The sequence below is a fragment of the Pelmatolapia mariae genome, linkage group LG8 (assembly GCF_036321145.2).
Source record: "Pelmatolapia mariae isolate MD_Pm_ZW linkage group LG8, Pm_UMD_F_2, whole genome shotgun sequence".
Classification (NCBI taxonomy): domain Eukaryota; kingdom Metazoa; phylum Chordata; class Actinopteri; order Cichliformes; family Cichlidae; genus Pelmatolapia; species Pelmatolapia mariae.
Genome location: NC_086234.1, coordinates 26,777,944 through 26,797,180, shown reverse-complemented (window position 1 = coordinate 26,797,180; position 19,237 = coordinate 26,777,944). Strand labels below are relative to the sequence as shown.

General features: G+C 39.9%; 1 long non-coding RNA gene across 1 annotated transcript; it reads left to right on the top strand.

Moving 5' to 3' along the window:
• The first annotated feature begins 608 nt into the window (after nucleotides 1-608).
• On the top strand, nucleotides 609-3,197 carry LOC134633380 (uncharacterized). The gene is made up of 3 exons (XR_010094732.1): nucleotides 609-1,089; nucleotides 1,428-1,504; nucleotides 2,817-3,197. It is a non-coding gene; the product is annotated as an uncharacterized LOC134633380 (long non-coding RNA).
• The last annotated feature ends 16,040 nt before the right edge of the window (nucleotides 3,198-19,237 follow it).

The window sequence follows — 19,237 nt, the reverse complement described above, 5'->3', positions numbered from 1 at the left end:
AGCAAACATGAATAAATGGCGAAAACAATATAATTATAACATATATTTTTATTTTACTTATTTTAGGTCTGTGAAGCCAAACTTGATGCTGGGGATTTATTTTTGTCAGTGGAGTCAAATGGTAAGTTACAATTTGTGCATTTTGTCATACTGGAAACACCACAGATTATATTGTAACTTAATAGCTCTGTAGAACAAATGATATAAAGATTGTAGTGTCAGGGTACTTCTTAAGAAGTAATATGGCACTATTGATGATCACATGCAGGTGGCATAAACTAAATTTTCAGACGTGCTACCAACAAATGATTCATTAACAAAAGCAATGGAGCAGACTGTTTAGGTTCTTGTGGTTGTAATAACATCCATAACTGCAAGTTTGTCATTAATTTATTTTCACAGGTCTAGATGATCACATCTGTCTTTGTCATTTAAATGAGGTGGACTTGCAAACTTTGCGCTCTTTTGGGTAAATTGCTGTCCACTACATATACACAGAATGTGCACAGTATTTCAGATCTAAAAAGGGAGTATGTAATGGACTTGCTGGCTTTAATGTAAAAAGCCTGTTGTGTAACTTTAATGAGGCAGTTGGACTAAAACAGTATTGCTCATCAAGGTAAACATCTGAGGAATAAGGAAACTGTTACTTGTCCTTTTACTCAGTGTTCTTTTAATCGTACGTTTACTAAAGTTTTACATCACATAAGTCATTTTCACAATCATTCTACTTTAAAAGATTTCAAGACTGAGCTTATTGTTCTCTGAACTTCCTTGTTTGCTGAACGGCAGGTAAAGTGCATCTTTTTGTTTGTTTGCTTTTGTGTGTTTGTGTTTTCTCTAATGGGCCTCAGATGACCGTTTGCTTAAATTTGGGTCTCAAAGAATCTTTTTTTTATTCTGCCTGTACTCTCCACCCCTCTTCTTCTATTGCTCAGGTTGAAGCAGAATTTGCCCGTCTTACATCTGTTGACCTGAAAGGGTTCCTTTTTGTTGTGCTTGACCATTATGGAGAGGTTCGTGGAGCTGTACAAAATCAAGAGCGGCATAGAAGGGCTAACTAGGCTCATAAAATGCTTCAATGATGATGTAAGTGTTCAACTGCGAAATGTGTTCCTTTGTTTAAGTTTTAGGTTATCCAGTTCAACTGATGAACTCATTGAAAGAAAGCTGATAAGTAAAGTCTGTCATCATATTTCACAACCGGACATTTAGTGTGGTAACTTTTACAGAATCTATGTATATTGGTGGTAGGTTGGATATCATATTCTACTTGAATGTCCTGATAAGCCCGATTCAAAATCTCCAATGATAATCATATATTGATGGAATTATGTATCAAAAAGCTGTGAATTTGGAGCTGTCTACATGCTTCATAAACACTGTTTAAAACGTGTTTTTGTTTTCTTTTTGACTTCTTTGACCAGAGCCCTACACAAAGGAAGAGGACAGAGGACCTCATTTTCTAAAGGAAGATCCCTCACACACTTTCAAGACTGTGAAGGTTAGCATTGTTTCTTTTAGTAAATTTAATAATGACAGCACCACAGTGGATTTTAAATTAAACATGTGGCATCTATGAAACAATAGATGCCACATGATAACATGTGTACTTTTTCCTCACCAAATGTATTATTACAAGATCTTTGACACTGGATTTGGTCTGGGTTTCAGAGAAACTAACTGGCAAGCTAGCATTGATATTATTAGTGTCTTGTGTTTATTCATGTCTTCACCAGGGTCTTTGACATTTCGCTGCTGTACTGTTCACTTCAGCTTTACAATTGATTTCTCACATTGTATATTGTAATGGCAGAGATATTAGGATATTTAAGGGGCTGCAGTGGCTGCTACAGCTGTGGGGGGCAATACTTTGGTGAAATGTCCTGGACCCTGGAAAAAAGACTGTGTAGACTGGGTAAGCAATTAAAGGTTACTGGCCGAGAGTCATTGGGCAGCTGGGTAAAGGTGGATGTTGATATTCAGTGCCAATTATGCAACCTGTTCAGCCATGTCTATATGCTCTTTTTTCATGCTGTTAATATAGGGGGAAAAAATAAACTTTAATCAATAAACTGATTAAAGAAGCATTGTCTATGGAGCCACAATCTGATCCTGTAGTGTAGCTGCAGTTTGCACATTTCATGTATTCTCAGCCAGATTTGGTTTAGAGCACAGCCAACATTTAGCATAAGTAGATTTAAATTCACACACTGGTGATGGCAAGCTACATTGTAGCCACAGCCGCCCTGGGGCGCACTGACAGAGGCGAGGCTGCCGGACACTGGCACCACCGGGCCCTCTGACCACCACCAGTAGGCAACGGGTGAAGTGTCTTGCCCAAGGACACAACGACTGAAACTGTCAGAGCCGGGGCTCGAACCGGCAACCTTCCGATTATAAGACGAACTGTCAACTCTTGAGTCACGATTCAGTCATCCACCCATGTGTGTGAATGACTGAATGTGTAAAGGGCTTTGGAGTCCTTAGGGGACTAGTAAAGCACTATACAAATACAGGCCATTTACCATTTAAATTGAAAATTTTGTTTGAATTCTGCAATTGAAGACATGCTCAGTTATTTATGAACATGGTCTTTGTTTAAAGCAAGAAATGGATTTGTAACATGGGGGTGCATATCTCATTCTGAAAAAACTTTAACAACTAATAAGTGTTACCCAAAGCCAATCACCATCATCCAAAGCATCAGTATGGCTCTTCTTTGGAAAGACATGAATTCTTAAGCACAAGGAATATTGTGTAATTGTAATTGTGTAATTTTTTTTTTTTTTTTTTGTCTTTGAACCCTTTTATAGCCGACAGGTATTGAAGACACGTTTTCTAAGAGGATGAAAGTTGGCATTGTGATGGTGAAAGAAGAAGACATCATCGATGTGTTGGTTGTCCTTGAGGCGGCAGTAATCCCGTCTAATCTGAGGGATGTCTCAAGTGCCATTTCCATGCTGATGGGCCTTCTTTTTGCCCTCAACATAGACTATCCAAAGGAACTTAAGGACATCTTTGAAGTCATTCAGAACATCCTAATGAACATTGGTGGAAGGCAGTGCATCTCACTAGTGCATGGTCTAAGAAACAGACTCTTGCAGAAAGCCATGCAGAACTGTAATTGTATGCTCACAGCATACAATTGCCTTAGTGTTAAGGACAGTTTTTATTTTATTGTTTGTTTTTTTATTCTTGCAAGTTCTCATTCTCACTTTTGTATGTCACTAAATGACTACACTTTACATTCCAGATTAGACAATTACTCATTTGTTCATGGTTTAAGAAATTTATGTGAACAACAATATAATGGTGGACTCTGCAGATGCTTATCTCATGCAAGTCAGTCGTTTTTCCTTTGTTTTGCAATTGAGCAGACTCAAACTAATGTTTCTAAAATATCCATATTATCAAATGTTTCAGAAGCATGCAGCACTCATTTTCAGAGATATTGGTTCTGTGGAATTTGTTGCAATTGTAAACGAAGACAAATACAAGAGTTTGATGTCTTAGTTGTTATAAACTGATCTTTACTGTCACTTATCAAAGGTTTTCATATTTTACATTTTATGCTAACAGGTGTGACTGAGCACAATGAAGTTTAAAAATTTTGCAAGTGTCTAAAATAGCAAGTGTCCCGTTGATACATTACATTAATGCAGACTTTATGTTGTTACTTCACAAGAATCACTACTGCTCCTAGAGTATTGGTCAGAATTTAATCTTCACCCAAACTGGGCTCAAGACCAAGTTCAAATTTATTGTTTCACAGGGAGCAGCCTTTGAGTTTTGATGGATTGTGAGCCTGATGAGCTACGTCACTGATTTTTCTGTTTCTCAGATGACTAAGATGGCACAATAAATGGTGAATGTTGGGTGCTCATGAGTAATTGTCTTGTCATGCTCTTAAAACAAACTTTCTGTATGAAATGATCAGATAGACTTTAATGGAATCTGTGGGGTTTTATTTTTTTTTCTGTAAACAACAGAAAATTTAAAGGAATGTAGATATTTAAACCTGAGATCTAAGATAAACCTAACAGGTAGTTTTGCTGAAATGGATGTTAGAAAGCTAAAAAAAAACTTAAGATGTTTAATACACATTTTTCTTTACATCCAGTCAATCAACTCTGATAATTAAAATGAAACTGATTTACAAGTTCACTCAGCTACCTTAAGGAGCTCAGTTAATTAATAAACTTAAATCAACTTAGCTAACAGATTATGTTAGTTAAGCTAAAATAGATTCCTAAGTTAAAAGAACTACTAAAGTATTTGAATTAACTAAAAAACCCAAGTCAACTGAACTAGGACAAGAGTTTAAACAATAGATTATTTTAATTTAGCTGAAAGGTTTTCCCAAGTAAAAATGACAATTAAAGGAGTTAAACTGACTAACAAATCTCAGCCAACTAAACTAAGACGAAAGTTTAGACAACATGTGATTTTTCATTAAGATAACAATTGGTTGTGTTATAAGAACAAACTCTATTTCTTGACTTAACTTAAAAATTTAAGGCAGCCCTGTACCTGATATTTTTAAGTTGAAACAACAAGTTATATTTTACAGTGCAGGTGATGTCAGCAGAGATGAGGACACCATGGAACCGGAAGGTGTGGGCCCTCTCCACACGCTCCCTGTTGGTGTAAAGGGGGGCTAATCAGTGCTGTGCCTCCTGCAGTCGACAATGACCTCTTTGGTTTTCTTAGTGTTCAGTGCAAGGTTGTTTTCTGAACACCGTGCTGCCAACTTCAGGGCTTCCTCGTCAGTCTGCCTCGTCTCCCTTTGAAATGAGTCCGACTACCGTGGTGTCATCAGCAAACTTGATGATGAGATTGTTGTTGTGGGTCGAACTGCAGTCGTAGGTGTAGAGAGAATACAGGAGGGGGCTCAGCACACAGCCCTGTGGGGAGCCGGTGCTCAGCCTGCGAGTGGAGGAGAGATGAGGGCTGAGTTTTACGGTCTGGGGCCGGTTTGTTAGAAAAAAATACTAATGATAATGATTTTTAAAAAAAAGAAAAAAAAAAGTTATTCCGATGCCATCTGCCATATGTTTAATGTTTGTTGTTTGAGGCACATATGTTTGGTGATATGTTTACTTTTTAAAAAAGGGGGGGGGGGGGGGGGGGGATGTAATGATCAGAAGCTGTTGCTGTAAAGGTAATATAGTTCCATGCCAGACCACAAGGTGGCAGTATCTGTGTGGACACTAAGATGTGAGCTACAGGGTAGGAGAAGAAACCCACACAGATATGAGCGTTGGAAAGTAGTGGTGTACATGTTCTTCCTGCCAGCTAAGTGTGAATAATAAAAGCATGTAGCAGATCATAGAAAGACTCATTCTTCATAAATAAGGAGACAAACAAAACAGGAAGGACAAGATCTTGCAAAGATCTTTTTAAGAAGACATTCTGCAGTAGTGCTGGGCGATATGGAAAAAATATTTATCACGATATGAATTATTTTATATCACGATAACGATATATATCACGATATACCACCTGACCTGTGGTCATCTGGAAAGTATGCAGTCTGTAAACAGCGAGTGGAGAGGGTGCAGTCTTTGTTTTGAGTTACTGTAAAGCATGTCGCAAATCCGGGTGCATGTAAAGCAGCACCATGTTGCGAAACCACAAGACAGAGTTTCTTTGCAAAAAATATCATTTTTTTACACTTTATTTTCTCTTGCATAAAGTTAAGAGTATGTATATATATATTTGCACAGGCTATTTAACCCTTTAAGACCTACCATAGAACCAAGTCCGCCAGAGCTTATCTTTACATTTATTTATTTTGAGTGTCTTCATAGTTTTATTTTTGAGATACACAAATTTTTATATACTACAGGAAAAATGAAAATAAATAAATGCAAATTTGCAAAAACACAGCATGTGCATCAAAATAAACTATTTACAACAGTGTAATTTGACTTCTAAGCATCCCAGAAACGATATAGAAGAACATAAAGTCAAACATGACTTTTAAAAATACCAACATAGACTTTGAAGCTTAAAAAACTACATTTTCCGCGAAAATGACGTCACTTCCGGTTTCGGACAGGTAATGGCGGACATAAGATAGTTGGGCTGACTTATATTCCAACATAGGAAGTGTTATGAACAGCTGATCGGATCGGCAAAGCGTGTTTCTGGAATATTGTGTTTTTGTTGCTGCAAGTCTGGAATATTATGTTTTTGTTGCTGGAAGTGCTTTTTATGCAATTTTTTGCAAAGCTATATGTGGAAGAAAACCGTGACTTAGGACAAGCTAATGGAATAAGATGTAAGTACAACTCCTACGGTTTCATATGCAAAAAAAACATTATTGCGCTACCTTACGTGGTTACAGTTCTACAGGGATTTAAAAATAGTTAGGCAAAACGGAGTTTGCCTGCTCCGACCGGTTGTAAAGGGTTAATGATATATTTTATGTAACAATTTGTAAAATTCGGGTTAGAAACGATATAAACGATAGAAGACAAATGGCACGATAGACACTTTTCTATCGTCCACACGATATATATCGTCATATCGCCCAGCACTATTCTGCAGACTGAAATATATTTTAATTCTGTTGAATTTTGAACACGGAGGTGAAAAACTTTTCACCTCTGTGTTTAGGAAACACCTTCCGGCATCCACAGAGAAACTTGTGCCAGAGTATTCAGAAATCAAGACTCAGAAGCAGCTTTCAGTTGACATCTGCGTGGAAGAACTCGTCATGTGTGCTTTCCAAAAAAGCACGTGTTTTCTACACAGATGACAAAATTTATGCAATTAAAAACCGCTTGCTCAAGAAAATCTGGGCTGATGTCCAAAAAATGATTTTCAACCCTCCTCGAAGTCCTTCAGAACCTTACACAAGGTCATTTACAAATATCTACCTAAGGAGTGGAAGGACCCTGATTGTGTCATGATTGTCTTTAATCTTGACCGCTCGGGCCACTTCGGGGGTGGGGTGCCCTCGGCCTCTCGGCCCGGGGCTCGGTCACTCAGGCGCAGCTGGCTGCCGGCGGAGCTCACGGGCACGTCACTGCAACCCCCCCTGGCTTCTGCTCCGCGGATGCTGAGTGACCCCTCATCTGGGACTCTCCTCAGCTCTTTCTGGGATAGTGGCGCGGCTGCCCCTCTGTTAGTCTTCCTTGGTCTCTTGTGTTCTGGGGGCCTCTGGATGTCTGGAGTTTTGATCTTCTCCATACCTGCTTCATGCCCTGGAGGACGGGGCTGTGGCCCCCCACACCCTCTAGCAGATCATTACATGAAGGAACCTTTTAAAAAAAAACAAAAAACAAGCGCGTCCATGCTCACAGGTGTACACACAGGTGATCACACACACAAACTACACCCTTTTTGGCTCCTACCTCAAAGCACACTGTGCGCTGTCGATCTCACCTGCTGCACAATAATGTTTAATATTTAGTATTTACTGTCATATTCCCATATATCATTGTGATGTTGTTTATTACTCGTTTTCTTCTGCTTGTTTTCTTTTTTCTTTCTCAACAGGTGATCCAGGTGATCGATATATGTATTTTTTGTCTGCTTATTCTGTTGGTTTTTGTTTTTTGCCCTTTTTCCCCGTCCCTCTTCTCAGTTTTTTTTCTTTCCCTCTTTCTTTCTCCCCTTTCTTTCCACCAGTCAAGTCTGTCCCGTATTCAGCAAGTGAAAATAAAATAAACAATAAAAGGTGAATCAAATGGACCATTACGGCAAGGCTGGGATGGTCCATTTGGTAAAGTAAATCCGTTGGGCATCTTTCTTCGCCTTTAGACAATAATTCTGATGGCAAAAGAGCCAAACGGGACAGGCAAAAAAAAAAAAGAAAAAAAAGGAAGGATCCCGAGTGTGTCATGATTTTTGTTAACCTCGACCAGCAAGTAGTTAAGGAAAACAATCATCAAGACATTTAAGAACATCTGATGTGGGGAATGCGCCAGCAGGTCATATCAGTAGGTTCTTCTCATTTCTGGGCTGGCGTTTAGGCATCACCCACAGACAATAGCGGGTGTCTCCCCTGTAAAAACAACAGAACATTTGACGTCGACTAGCTGACATCAAAGTGACTCCTTAAATTGGCTAACAAACAATTTGAACAAGTCAAATCTGCTCTGAAATAAAAACAGCAGATTTGACTTTATCATCCAGAGACCCTACAAGATTTTGTAAAGCACATTTCAAAGACCTTTGCCAGAACACCTTCTGCAGACCGTTTCTTTGCATTTTCTACCCAAAGCAGTTAGAAAATGATAAATATTCGGCACACGTTCAGTTCAAGCTGAATATTTAAACAATTTGGGTTTGGGGTTTTTTTTTTTTATTGCCTTAAAGAAAAGTTTAAAAGAAAAAAAAAGTTTTTATGGTAAAACTATTGAGTTTCTGTAATATAATGTGCTGCGTCATTAAAACTGGCATACCAGTACTGCCTTCCTTTATGGTGGCTATTTATGTGCTTTTGTTGTTGTTGTTGTTTTTAATTTGGGTATTTGGCTTATTACCAGACCAAAAATAAACACACAAAACCATTATTTTATTTATATATTTAACATATTAGTTTGGTTTTTTTTAGAGGTTCATATAATAAAACTAATAAAGGTATAAAGAAGGGCTTCAGAATTAAAGAAAGGAATTTTTTTCACAGTGTTTTATTTAAAAATCTAAAAAGTCACATCATCACCTTCATGGTTTTGGTTACGGTTTTTGACATTTTAGCTGAAAAGCACTGCAATTTTACAGTGTTGTTCACCGTTAGTCAGCATTTGTGTTTTAACATCTCCACAAACACACACAAAATATGCCTGTGTTTGTGGAGGTTACACAAACACGAATATTTCTGCCATGTTTAGCGTATCCATTAAATATCTGGCATGTGCACATATGAGGATACCAAAGTTTCATTACGTCCACAAAGGGAAATCTGGCAGCCATCTTGTTTGATTTAAATACAGCATTTTAAAATGATTGACATCAAACATAAAGTCAATATTTGACCAGGATCTGAGAAAAGAATAAACATTAGAAAGTTTAACGTATCTTCATGGTTCATACGCCTTTTTCAGGGTCAAATTCAAGCACTTTTTATGCACTTTCAAGGTCCCTTTTCAAGCTTTTCCAGCACATCCCCCCCCCCCCCCGCCAAAAAGAAAAGAAAAGAGAAAAAGAATGCATGTTTCAATTCGCATCACCTCAGTAAGACCATGTGAAGATTAAAACAAATCATCCAAGGTGAACTTAAACACCTTTGTTCCCCTTTTGTTAAGACATCGAAAAACACACTGCAAAAGGAAACGGTTGCCTTATATACATAGTGTATAAACTCAAAATGCACATTTCACTTAAAAATTAAAATGTGAAAATGTGAACAAATCAACTTGTTAGAGATATTCTTGTCCTGTTGAAAAAGAACAAAAATGAAATAAGTCTTCTCATCAGATATTGATGCTTCTTTCCTGTGTGACAAGAAATAGGAGACAGATGTTTGTTTGTTGTTTGTTTGTTTTTTAAGTTAATTCCCAATAAAACTGTTCTATTGCTAACTACATTTCTGTCTGTATTATTGCTGAAGTCCTAAATGATCACCTTTAAAGTGTTTCTGCTAATAACATCATGTACAGTCAGACAGGCATGGAGAACAGCACTGACTGGGAGAGGCTTTGAACAGATCACATAGTTCAATTCAACATATAAGACTTTAAGAATAAACAAGCATCTACTTAAAAAATCTATTGAATTTATCATCTGTGATATTATTATGTACAATTCCAATGTATTTTGTTCATCTCCCTTAAACAGGCAGCCTTAAAGTATGAAATATTCATATACAAATATACATATAAATGTGTGTACTGTCTCAGTGGCTGATAGTGCCCCACAGGCCTCAGTGTGAGCTTGAAGACATTTATAATGTTGAAGTAGTTTAATGTGTAGGTGCTGACGATAAACACATTTTGAATGAAAGCCGGGGAACTTTGGTAGCACAGAAACAAGTGGCTATTCTTTGTGACCATATGGATCGGTCCCTCATATTACCATTATTTCACCCAAAGGCACCAAGTCAATACTCAAAAAAACAGCAGCAATATACACAAATATAAACAGTACTTGGTGACAACTTTGCTTTTAGCCTTTAACCCTCTGGGGTCCAGGGTATAACTGGCCGTTTTTGACTACTTTTGATTTGGCCTCTATATTTCACCTTTAAAAACTGTTTATCTTGCCAATCTGTTGTTGTCTCATTTTGACATACTGTATCAGCACAATTTATCTAAATTCAGACAAAATTTAAAATACGAGTAGAAAGTGATATTTTTGACTGTAAAAACCACAAGCATGTTTAATGAATCATTTTCATAACTTGAAATGCAAATAGAAATTGTACTACATTTTTAAAATATATGCACAAGTTTTGCAAACAACAAAGTTATATGGTACTGTTTACCTAAAAATGCAGCCAAGGCTCAGACGTTTTTTATATAACCATTTAAAACTATTTACAGAACAATCAGGTGCTCTGCATCAAATAAGAAGGCACACAAATTATTTATGCAACTCCAATAGTTTTTGTCCACTATCAGACAGAGGAGAACAGCACAGGGATAAATCCTGCAGGTCTGACAGCAGCTGTGTCACTCAGCGTTTACACTGCAATCTGCCTTTGGTGGGGTTTTTTGCAGCAACTGTGACATTCACTAGTAGAACTGACACACACACAAAAAAAACAACAACTACACTACACACTAACTACACAAGACAACACACTAACTTGAGACTCCAAACACGGTAAATGTCACAAATCTCTCACGTATCAAAACTCTCTCTCTTTCGCTCACTCGCTCTCTCTCGCTAGTTACTCCTAAAACTTCCCCCTCTTCTCAAACAACCAAATGCCACATGTTGCCATATCATTTTTTGATTGGTCGACATGGTACATTTTTTCCACCAATAAGGAAGGAGTGTTTTTTTGTTTTCTTTTTTCACTCACATGCAAAGCGTGTTTGCTAGCGCTCTCCTTAGAAAACGCCGTTTTAACCGTTTCTTCCCGGAGTAAACGCCACTGTTTTATTCAGAAAAAAACAAACAAAAAAACATCGGTTTTACGTGACCTATCAACACAATTTAAAAACTGCTATATAGTTTGAAGTCCGCACGTTCGACCCAAGTTGTCCGTCGACCCCAGAGAGTTAATCAGAAAGCCTTAAGTTGGCTAGTTATGTATCGGGCTAACGTTTAAAGCTTTCACTTGAGTAAATTAACTCATATTACTGGTAAGTAATGTTAGCTAAGTTCACAGCATATTCCTTAGTGCTGCCATACTGCATCACACTCAGTGCATTTCAATCATTTCTCCAGCGAGTTTGATAGCTAGCAAAATAATAATCCTAATTTTAAAAAATAGCATGTGTAACGTACACGTACTGGAAAATTATTTACTAGGACTCACCTATCATGCAACTAGAGAGCGCAAACTCCGCCATTGTCGTTTTCCATCAAACACTCATTAAAACAGCAACCTACAGGTATGTTAGCGATTCAGCCATAATAAAGGCTCCTCGTCTGTGTTCTCAGCTGGGTCCTCCACACACTCTCCACACACTCTCCACATGGTCTAGCATGGCAGCCCGAAACACTAACGAGAGAACACGTTTTTTTCATCATAAAGACTGATGTGAAGCATCATTAGAATAGAATAGAATTCAACTTTGTCATTGCACGTGTCACAAGTACAAAGCAACGAAATGCAGTTTGCATCCATCCAGAAAGTGCTTTAGCCATAATATAGATGTATTACAAAATATATATTAGCAATAATATAGATATATAGATACATTTAAAGTGTCACTTCAGTAGTCAAAGGAGCTTGGAAAGGAAAGCGTCTGGACTTCTTTAAGTTGCTTGAAGACGTTTCACCTCTCATCCGAGAAGCTTCTTCAGTTCTTGGGTCAAATGGTGGGGAGTCCCAGATTTAAACCCCATGGGAGTTTCCCCCTAAAGAGGGACAAAAGGACCCCCTGATGATTCTCTACCTAATCACATGAGCCAAGGTGTGAAAGCGGGTGTGGGTCACAATCAGCCAGGGTTTCGGGTGAGCTCATTGTGAAACCTGGCCCCACCCTATCATGGGATTTCCTGAAGTCAGATGGCCCAGGATGTGAGTGGGCGTTAGGGCGTCTGGGAAGGGATCTCAAAATGGGATTATAGATGGCAGACAGTTGGTGTCGTAAGCCACCGCCTCTGTTCAAAGACGGTCGCTCACAGTCGACATAAATGGCTTACTTTCACTCCTCTTTCAAACTATCCGCCTGTGAAGTGGCTGTTTGGTCTCTCCAATGTAGAGGTCTGGGCATTCCTCGCTGCACTGTACAGCATACACCACATTGTTAAGTTTGTGTTTTGGAGTTTTGTCTTTCGGGTGAACCAGTTTTTGTCTGAGGGTGTTGCTGGGTCTGAAATGCACTGGGATGTCGTGCTTGGAGAAAACTCTCCTGCAAGGGCGTAGGTTTGGCATGGACGGAAGGGACATGTCCCCACCAATATCCAGCGATTATTGAATTGTCCCCACCAATAATTTGATCTCTGCGAGTAAAGAAAAACAAACCCGATAGAAAGAAAAAACGATCTGTCAACGTCTCATTCACCTAGCGGTGCAGAAAGAGTTAAATTACGTTCTCTACTGGAGTCCTACCTCATGTGACAAATATGGCCAATGTGATTGGCTGTGCCTTTCAGGGAGCTCTGTTTAGTTTTAGCAGCGGCAAGCCTGCGCTGCGAGGAGGAGAGGAGGATGGCAGCAAAGAGGAAGAACCTGGATATAAGTATTTTTTCAAAGAAACCTGTAAGTCACTTAAAGCCAAATTAACTCATAAAATGTGTCCGTCATAATAACGTTACAGGCTATGCTAGGCTTTGGCCCACATCAGTCTAAAATTGTATGTAACCATAAATAACGTGTTTTGGAAACTAACTGCACAACAGGCAGCACTATTAGTTCTCTCAGTCTCAGAGCAGCATTTCTAATTTTGATTGAAACTGTCAGAGAAAACAGCAGTTTACAGAGGCTGTTAAAATTATACGTCTAACGTTAAAATTTCATCCCAATGGTACTGACATATTCATAGGGTTAATTTTTGAGACAATATATCATGAAGTAGCCATGATTTTGCAAATATTCCACCTTGTAGTGCAGTTTGCACAAATTGTTTAAAAAATGCACCCACCCTACAAACATTACTGATGAGTGACTCATCAGTAATGTTTGTATAGTGTGCCTAAAATGTTGCATAATTTTGCTGAGAGATCTTTTACTTTGTGGTAATCTTAGATGAGTAGTTTTATGGACAAAACCCACCAGGTCATTCAGTGTTCCCTTAGTGCTAATGTATAAGAGATGTTGGTGTAATGTAACTGAAGTAATGTTATTAAGTCCTTAAAGTCATATTCTTTTATTGTCATGACTGTATTTGAAGCTATTTTTTATTTTTGTATGATACCTGATTTATATGGAATATGGCTGAAGTAAACTAAAGTCTAAAATACATTTGTTTAATAGTAATTTAACATTATATAATTCACATATAAAACTATGAATTGTAATTTTAAAAAGGAAAAACAAAGAAACAGGGCAGGGTTCGGTGGTTGAATCATCTGTCCCCACCAATGCCAAAACCAAATCTACGCCCTTGCTCTCCTGAGTTTCTCTGATACACCGGCTACATAGGGGATGACAATATTGTTGCGTCTGTCTTTCTTATCCTCCCTCGCTGGTGTCTGATCTTCTTTTCTGTGCCTCTTTGCTGACTTTATAAACGCCCAATTAGGATAACCGCATGTTTTGAGTTTTTCCTTTACGTGTGTGTGTTCCTTCTTTTTCCCTCAGGCTTAGAGGGAACATGTTCTGCCCGGTGGTGTAGGGTCCTAATTACTCCAAGTTTGTGTTCCAGAGGGTGATGGGAGTCAAAGAGGAGGTACTGGTCCGTGTGTGTGGGCTTCCGGTAAACTTCAATGTTGAGGTTGCCATTCTCTTCAATGTGCACAGCGCAGTCCAGGAAAGGCAAACAGTTATCCTTTGTGTCTTCCCTGGTGAACTTGATGTTTTTATCCACGGCGTTAATGTGCGCAGTGAAGGATTCCACTTCTTGTGTTTTGATTTTGACCCAGGTGTCGTCTACATATCTGTACCAGTGGCTGGGTACTCTCCCTTGAAAAGAGCCAAGAGCCTTTCTTTCCACTTCTTCCATGTAAAGGTTGGCTACAATAGGTGACACGGGGGAGCCCATGGCACAGCCATGTTTTTGTCTGTAGAAGCCCTCGTTGTATTTCAAATATGTAGTGGTAAGGCAGAGGTCAGAGAGGAGGCGGAAGACAGGACCAACTTCACACCCGATCAAATTTGCACACTGAGATGAGAGGTGAAATGTCTTTAAGCAACTTAAAGAAGTCCAGACGCTTTTCTTTCCAAGGTCCTTAGACTACGATGACCTGGATGACTGAGAACCTTCACAGACATGTCACTTCAGTAATGCTACTGGGAGAAAGAAGTGTTGACTCATATTTTTTAATAGATGCCTTAAAACACTAGACTCTAATTTCAGTTTACAGAATATAACATCTGGTAAGACGATGAGTTTTACTTCTCACTGTCCGTGTTATGTGTATTTATTTATCATGTATGCTACTTTGCTCTGTGGACTGTAAAATGTTTATTTTGTATTCATGAAAAAAAACAGACTTTCACTGTCTGCATCTTTTACTGTTTTTCTGCTTTTGTTCAATCCAAGTTTGACAAAACCTACAGACATCCAGAGTTAACTCACTAACAATGTGGAGCAAACTCAGTGTATTTAGCTGCTTTTTCCCTAAACACAATCAGTTGACTGAGAGAAATGCCTGTAGTCATCCACTTTGGTCATTGTGAAGGTTAAAGGACATTTGTTCCATAGGCACCTTATACTAGTGTTTCCTACACTTAATCCAACACTACTATGTTCTATTTAAATGCAGATTCCTTTTAAAACCTATTAAACAACAGCAACGCTGATCCTGTTCCAAATTTTAAATGTACATGTGTTGAAGGTGCGGATGTTGTTGAATTATTAAACATATTTTTCTTTAATCTGTAGAGCCACAAAAAAAACCTTTTAATTTTCTTCTGCTTGAATATCAGCCTTCTATTCTAACGATGCTTCATATCAGTCTTTATGATGAAAAAACATGTTCTCTCGCTATGTCTGCGCTGTCACTTGTCATGAAAATGTCAGGTAAACTTCATGCACTTATCAACATACAGTTTAAAGGCTTGCATTAGAGTGCATTGGTGCACACTTGGGCATCTTTTATTTAGCATGGTTATACCATTGTGAATTTTGCTATATAAATATGCTCAAGAGTCTATCATATGTTTGACACCCAGCTAAAAGTTCAAAAATATATATTTTTAAATCAGTAACTGTGCAAATTTAGAGGAAATGTTTTTGGACAACAAATGAGTCACGTTTTAAACACGGTTTGAATAATCAGCGCTGACAGACAGCCAGCCTATAACAGACATGCTTGCTGTGTGAATGGACCGCGGATGTCTTGGAGCAGAGAAACACGCTGTATTGTTGCTTTTCTCTTTTGCATAAGCAACGCCCGACTGTCAGAAACGCTCTGTGCAGGTAGCAAAATCGGCTCCTACGCACGTCCAGGCATCAACCGGTCTTTCCACCGGCTGGCTGGACCCTCAGCTTTCATGCTGAGGGTCCAGCCAGCCGGACCTTAAAAAGATAAAGGAATTCCAGGCTATTCACACTTCATAAAACAGATAAACCTGATTAAAGCACGCGCCCGGCACTAAGAGTGCGCTGTGGGGCGGAGGTGCCACTTCTTCAGGTGAGTGAACGCGCGTGCATGAGAGTGCATGTGCGCATGCACGTACGTGCAAAAGGTGCCAGTTCTGGAGGTCGGTGATGGGGGTGTAAAACTTTGCATGGATGAATTCTCACTAATAAATATCACAACAGGATGTTCTCTACATTTTCTACCTAAAACTGTTTGGATTGAATGACAACTACTCGACACACGTTCAGTCTAAGCTTAATATACACACATTTGTCCAACAGACAGTGAAAACAAGCAGAAATCAGAGTGTGATTTTTCTTGTAGAATATTATTCCGGCAGAACCCGGCTCAGGGAGGGACGGTCATCTGTCGCAACCGGTCCAGGGGTGTTTAAAATGACTCGACTGGATGTTAAATAAATTGGCTTGTTTGAATTGTTTGTTGTTAGCCAATTTAAAGAGTCACTTTGATGCCAGCTAGTCAATGTCAAATGTTCTCTTGTTTTTACAGGGGAGACAGCCGTGACTGTCTGCGGGTGATGCCTAAACTCCGGCCCAGAAATGAGAAGAACCTTCTGATGCGACCTGCTGGCGCCGCTGCCGACATCAGATGTTCTTTAAAAGTTTTGATGATTTTTTTCTCCACTACTTCCTGGTCAAGATTAAAGACAATCATGACACAATCAGGGTCCTTCCACTCCTTAAGGAGAGATTTGTAAATGACCTTGTGCAAGGATCTGAAGGTCTGAGGGTTGGAAATCGATATGTTGGACATCAGCCCAGATTTTCTTGAACAAACGTTTCTTAATTTCATAAACTGTGTCAACTGTGTAGGGAATGCGTGCCTTTTCGAAAGCATGTATGACAAGTGCTTCCACACAGACTTCAACTGAAAGCTGCTTCCTAGCCTTGACTTCAGAAGACTGTGGTTTCTGTGTGGGTGCTACCAAGTGTTTTTTAAACACGGAGATGAAAAGTTTGTCCACTGTTGGCTCTCCTAATTTCAATAGAGTTAAGATGTATTTTGGTTTACAGAGCGCTTACTTGCAAAAGTCTTTGAAAATGACCTTTGCGAGATCTTGTAGGGCCTTTGGTGATAAAGTCAAATCTGCTGTTTTTATTTCAGAGCAGATTTGATCTAAAAGGCGCTGGTGGAGGGAGTCTGATGGGCAGGCTTCGGATTTTTTTGCAGCCTGGGAAAGCACAGCCTGAAGGAGCGTGCTTACGAGCCTTTTTCCCTCTGCTTCACCTTGAGGTGACACAGAGGGTTTCTGCTCCTCAGAAGCCACGACTGCTTTTTCAGGCTCTGGTTCTTCCTCTGAGGCTTCTGTGTTTGTCATTTGTGAAGGTTCCACAGACAGCGAGGACTCCAGATCTTTCTCTGGTTGTTCTGTCTGTGGGACTTTCTGATTTTCCTGCTGGCTGTCTGACTGGCTGCACGTGCAGTGTGCAAATCTCCCTAACAACACCTGGATAAGTTCTTTTATGAAGCCTTCTCTGGCTCCGTGATCTGACTCCGAGGTGAGAGAGGAAGCAATCGAGCCGATGCGCCCCTCCAGTTCTCTGAAGAGGCTGTGGATGCATCGCTCTTGTGTGATTTTGTTTTGCAGCAGTACTGCTCTGGCAGAGTCCATGCAGAGCTGCACCATCTCAGCAGCCATGTGAGACATTAGCTGGACAGTGCAATCATCTGGGCGACCAACCAGCATGGATCGCACTTGCGACATGCTTAGTTTATCAAAAAAGCCATCTATGAGGGGACCCACAGTGGCTGTGTTAATGTCATCCGAATACATTTTAGTGTTAGTGTTTTCTCTTACCTCGTGTGTCTGGTTCCGATGGATGGAATCAACAGAATGATAGTACCTGGTAGCAGCACCCCTATTTATCGGTATTAGAGGTCTATCTAATGATGTGCGTCCTGTGACGTCACAGTATTTAGTCGCTTTGAAGTCTCTCCTTTGGAGTATGCCTATGAGCCCCGCACACCTTTAAAACGAATGCCTAGCAATATCTCTGTGAAGGTTCTCCGTCATCCAGGTCATCGTAGTCAAAGGAGTTAGCAAAGAAAAGCGTCTGGACTTCTTAAAGTTGCTTGACGACGTTTCACCTCTCATCCGAGAAGCTTCTTCAGTTCTAAGGTCAAATGGCCGAGAGTCCCAGATTTAAACCCAGTGGGAGTATCCCCCCAAAGAGGGACAAAGGACCCCCTGGTGATCCTCTAATCACATGAGCCAAGGTGTGAAAGCGGGTGTGGGACCTAATCAGCCAGGGTTTCGGGTATGCTCATTGTGAAACCTGGCCCCACCTTGTCGTGTGAATTCCTGAGGTCAGATGGCCCAGGATGTGAGTGGGCATTAAGGCGTCTGGGGAGGGAACTCAAAACTGGATTATAGATGGCAGACAGTTGGTGTCGTAAACCACCGCCTCTTCGTTTCAACCTAAGATGCAGACAAAGCCGAGTTGTTCCTAAGAGCTTGCGCCTTGGATCCACTGTCAGGGGACACAGAGCAGACTTGATTCTACAGAGAGCACAAAATCACCTTCTAAGTGAAAGGATAAGACAGGTCCATTTCACTATAGATGCCCTCCAGATCAAGATCAGCCGGACTCTGCAGGAACTGGAAACCCTTCTACCCTCTCCAATCCTAGAAGAGGTTTACAAGTTTGTGGACAAGGCTCAGCAGGCCCAACACTCTAAAGGAAAAGAAAGACAACGCAGGAAATTTCACACCTTGCTTTCAAAAACCCACACTGCTCAGTCTGAACCCACACAACTCAGAGAAGAAAACACACCTGAAGACAGTCGGGAGAAATGGGTAAAGAACTTTTCAGACCGGAATCTCACTGAACCTGAAAAGAGGGTTTTAGCCAAAGGACTCAATTTCGCCATTTCCGCAACAGTTGCCCATAGTGGACCTCATCACAGCCACAGAAACCACCATACGGATTAATAAATTATCACAGACAGAAGCAGAGCAAATCAGGATGAAAGTCTCAGCCACCCTCTCCAGTGCAAAAGTCCTTCCGTCTAACCTTACATTACAAGAAAAGAAGGCCGTCGCTTCCCTGAGCAATGACCACAACATCACTATATTACCAGCGGATAAGGGAAGGTGCACCGTGGTCCTAAACACAACAGATTACCACACAAAGATCACTACTCTCCTCAGTGACAACAACACCTACGAAGCTTTAAAGCGAGACCCCACAAGCAGCTACAAAAAGAAAGTTATAGCTTGCCTTCAAGACCTTGAAAAGGACAAAATCATTGACCGCCTCACATATCACCGCCTTTATCCAGGGGATGCCATACCCTGCATTTATGGACTTCCTAAAATCCACAAGGAAGATGTCCCACTCAGACCCATAGTCAGTAGCATAAACTCAGCCACTTATAACATTGCGAAACACCTTGGTAC